The sequence below is a fragment of the Pteropus vampyrus genome, unplaced genomic scaffold, assembly GCF_000151845.1.
Source record: "Pteropus vampyrus isolate Shadow unplaced genomic scaffold, Pvam_2.0 Scaffold483, whole genome shotgun sequence".
Classification (NCBI taxonomy): Eukaryota; Metazoa; Chordata; class Mammalia; order Chiroptera; family Pteropodidae; genus Pteropus; species Pteropus vampyrus.
The window spans coordinates 88,577-92,910 of NW_011889264.1; the positions used below are offsets into that span (position 1 = coordinate 88,577).

Sequence of the window (4,334 nt, forward strand, 5' to 3'; positions counted from 1 at the left end):
TGGAGTAAATATCCAGTAGAAGCATTTCTGGATAATATATATGGTAGATCAATTCTTAGTTTTTTGAGGAAACTCCATACTGTTTTCCATAGTGGCTGTACCAATTTGCAGTCCCACCAGCATTTGTTATTACTTGTCCTGTTAATTATAGCTATTCTAACAGATGTGAGATGGTATCTCATTGTGGTTTTGATTTGCATTTCCCTAATAGCTAGTGATGTTGAGCATTTTTTCATATATTTTTTTGGCCATTTGTATGTTCTCTAGGGAGAAGTATCTGTTCAGGTCCTCTTCTCATTTTTTGATTGGATTGTTTGTTTTTTTGTTGTTATTGAGTCATATGAGTTCTTTGTATATTTTGGATATTAGGCCTTTATCGGAGGCATTGCTTGCAAATATATTTTCCCATTCAGATGATTGTCTCTTTACCTTGTTGATGGTTTCTTTTGCTGAGCAGAAGCTTTTTAGTTTGATATAGTCTCATTCATTTATTTTAGCTTTTACTACCCTTGCCTTTGAGCTCAAATTCATAAAATCCTCTTTAAGTCCAAGGTCCTTGAATTTAATTCCTATGTTTTCTTCTATGCATTTCATTGTTTCAGGTCTTATATTCGGGTCCTTAATCCATTTTGAGTTAATTTTGGTGTGTGGTGATAGACAACAGTCTAGTTTCATTCTTTTACAGGTGGCCGCCCATTTTTAAATTGGATTGTTTATTTTTGTTGTTGTTGAGTTGTATAAGTTCTTTATATATTTTGGATATTAACCCCTTAGCAGATGTATCATTAGCAAATATCTTCTCCCAAACAGTCGGTTGTCTTTTCGTTTTGTTGATGGTGTCTTTTGCTGTACAAAACTTTTTAGTTTGATGTAGTCCCATTTGTTTATTTTTTCTTTTGTTTCTCTTGTCCAAGGAGATATATCTGAAAAGCAATTACTGTTACTAACATCAGAGAGTTTACTGCCTATGTTTTCTTAGTGTAAGCTATTTTTATTAACTCATCCAGTGCCTGCCTGAAAAGTCTTTTATTCTCATTATGTAAGTTAAGGTATAACTTACATAAAGTGCATAAATATTAAGTGTAAAGCTTGACAGTTTTTCTCTATTTTCCAAAGTCCCACCATCATATGGTTGTCTCAACATCACTCTTCCTTCCTGCAAATACCCAACTCTTATCTAAGGAATCTATTTTGAAGAACTTCAGTGCTTCATGTCCTCTCCCTGGATACCAGCAGGAGGCAGTGTGGTATAGGGGGAAAGCCTCAGTTAGCATGTGAAGGACCAACAGGCTCCTGGCTTGGATAAGAACTTAAACCTTTAGGAGCCTTCCCCCACTCCCCTCCCACACCCTCTGCTAAAGAGGAACAGACTATCAAATGGACACTTTATAGGGTTGTAATGAAGATGAACTGAGACAAGGCCTATAAACAATGCCTGACTTGTCAATTAAATTAGCAGGGTTTTAAAAAAATAACAATACCCAGTATTAGGGAGGGTGCCGTGAAAGAGGCACTTTCAGCCAGTGCTAGTGACAGTATAAATCAGTACAACATTTCCAGAAAGCAGCTCAGAAACAAAACAAACAGCAAGAACCATAAATTCCATTTTTTAGAAATTTATCCTATGGAAATAATCATAAAGGAGCACTAAGATTTAAGTATAAGGATTTTTATCACAGTATTACCTATGATATATTATGTTATGATATATTCATGGTAAGGAATTTTATTCTGTGATAAAAATTATGCCTCCCCATAAAAATAAACAAATAAATAATTACATATCCAAAGATTATTTAATGCTCAAGATATAATAAGAAGAGAAAAAGGACAGAAATATATATAACATGACCACAAATTTATGGAAATAATAATATAAAATTTGTTGAGCATTTACTGTTCATCACTTACCATGCTGGTGCTTTACATGTTATTTCATTTAATCTTAACTAAAATCCTACAAAAGAGGTATTATAGTGCCAGTTTCAGAGTTATTTCATTTAATCTTAACTAAAATCCTACAAAAGAGGTATTATAGTGCCAGGCTTCAGAAAGTTAAATGACTTGTCCAGGATGTTATGATGAATACATGTCTAAATCAGATTTTAGATCCAGATCTATTTGATATTAACCACGATAGAATGACAAAAAATTTCAAATTTTTCTTCCATAGACTTTTCTATGTTTTATAATATTCTGTAATAAGTAAGGGGAAAGGGTTTCCAATAAATATTATCCTTTATGAAGCCTTAGCATGATGCCTAACTCATAGAAGAGGTTCAGGAGATCTCAAGAGTCTAACAACTTTCTGTCTAGGATAGAGCATTTCTGGTCATATATTACGTGAGATTATCTTACATGGTGCACCAGCTAACCTTTTCAAAACATTATTAGCCACCAACTTTTGAAAACATTAATTTGAAATACGTATATTATCAATCAAGCTTGTCATTACTTGAATATTACTGCTCAAGACAAAGCTTAAGTAGATATTTAGATGTTAAAAAAATGAGTCATATAAAGAAGAGTACGATGTAAGTACAGGTGGCCTGTTAATATACCAAAAATTGTGAAAGTGACATGTGAGTGCTAGAAGTTTGGGAAACACCATTCTGGCATCTGTGGGCTGGAAAACAGCAACACGGGATGAAGCCCAGCATGGATTGGAGGTTCTTTAGGCCTTTCGATTCAGCACCTGGGACATTTGTGTCTTGCACACACCTTAGTTGTCCCTCTCAATTTTCCCAAGTGAAAGTTCTCTGTGATCAGCAAACTCAATAAAGGAGGGCTTTGAGGTGGGAGCAGGAGACAATTTAGTTGGAAGGCCAGGCGAGGGCATTGTCTGGAAGACAGGTGCTCCAAGTGTTGGATATTGGCTTGAGAAAACATCAGTTGTCCATAGCAGAGGGTGAAGGGACTGTAGGAAACAATGGAAGGCTTAAACAACAAAGCCAAGCTACTCATTGGCATCACTCCCCCAATTCTGGTTCCCTTTTCCATGCAGGTCAGAAACTCAATGGTCTTGTCCTCCATAGCCATTTGCTTTACCTTTATCAAGGGCCTTCTTTGTGAGTCGAAGCTCTGTAGGTTCTAGAGGCACTAATATAGAGAAAACACAGATCTTGCCTTCAAGGAGTTCAAGGTCTAGATGAGGAACCAACATGTAAAAATAATGATACTATGTTTTAATTTTGAACAATGGTTATGTATAACTTCTACAATCCCTTTCCTCACCCTGCAAATAAATACTCCTGAAATGGTCTTTTCAAGCCAAAGTGATAAGGAATAAATTAGGATGGTATGGGATAGTTGAAAGAATCTGGGTTAGAATTCCATCTCCATGGCATTTTAAACTGGAGGTCTTTGAACTGGAGTTATACATATCTCTGGGCATGAAGCCTTTTTAAAGGGGAATCGAGCTTCATGTGTTATCTTTTTTAAAACGAATCTGCCTAAGAACACACCAGCATCAGAGATCCTGCCAGTTTCCTTGTTCCAATCATCTTTCTCCCACTTTGGGAAAGATAAGGTAGATCATCTGAATCCTACTGTGCTGTATATTACAACCAGAAACACTGAATTTGAATGCAAGTAAAGGCATAATTTAAAAGATTAACATCCCATTAACTACTCCCTCATTCATTTGAGTAAGAGGTGAATTTTCAATGGAAATAATTTTATGCTGCTTTGATTGGTACTATTAGTGTGTAACTGATAATCATAATCTAACTTAAGCCCAAAGAAAATTGTTGATATTTAGAGCCTTATGGTCATAGTATATATAGATTTTAAGATTTTAAGTTATATGTTATTGCAAAATAATAGGGTGATGGATAAGGGGCTTTCAAACATAAAAATATATTACATTAGAGTAATATTTGGTAGGAGACGTGGATTTCAAGGAGAAAAAGAATGATTTAAAATGTATAACTGTTTAGTCTATGGTCATGCCACCCTGAACGAGCCCGATCTCAGCTGATCTCGGAAGCTAAGCAGGGTCGGGCCTGGTTAGTATTTGGATGGGAGACCTCCAAGGAATACCGAGTGCTGTAGGCATTTAAAAAAATTAAATAAACAAACAAACAAATAAATAAATAAAATGTATAACACTTGAAGAAGGGCTTATCTGTACCTTTTTATTTTTAAATGGATGATAGTAGATATCAAGTCACTACGATATTTATATTTCATTAGATGTATTTATGACAGGGAAATGACAATTTTATTTTTAAATTGTCATTTCACTGTTATAAATACATCTAAGATCTGTACTGTGCCAGAAATTACATGTTTTGCATCTAATTAAATGCATGACAAATAGCCCCAGAAAGTTT

At 34.9% G+C, this 4,334-nt stretch overlaps 1 pseudogene; it reads left to right on the top strand.

Annotated features, from left to right (window-relative positions):
• The first annotated feature begins 3,937 nt into the window (after nt 1–3,937).
• LOC111732712 lies at nt 3,938–4,056 on the top strand (annotated as a pseudogene).
• Nucleotides 4,057–4,334: the final 278 nt, after the last annotated feature.